This window comes from Mustela nivalis (assembly GCF_964662115.1).
Source record: "Mustela nivalis genome assembly, chromosome: 7".
NCBI classification, from domain to species: domain Eukaryota; kingdom Metazoa; phylum Chordata; class Mammalia; order Carnivora; family Mustelidae; genus Mustela; species Mustela nivalis.
This window is the reverse complement of record NC_139026.1, coordinates 58,631,857-58,632,073: the sequence shown is the minus strand read 5'-3', so window position 1 is coordinate 58,632,073 and position 217 is coordinate 58,631,857.

Here is a 217-nt window from a genome sequence, read left to right as displayed (position 1 = left end):
TGTTTTTCTAGTTTCTGAGCATGTTTTTGGTTTTTGGTTTTTTGGTTTTCTTTCCAGTTTTCATTCCCAGACCTTTGTGATAAGGGTCCATTTTAAACTTGAACTCATTAGTTTCCTACCTAATACCCAGTGCAATGTCTACACAGGTAGATATGAATGGAGTTTTGTTGAGTTAGAAAGATAAATTTAAAATAAGGTTTAAAGTCTCAGTTCATAG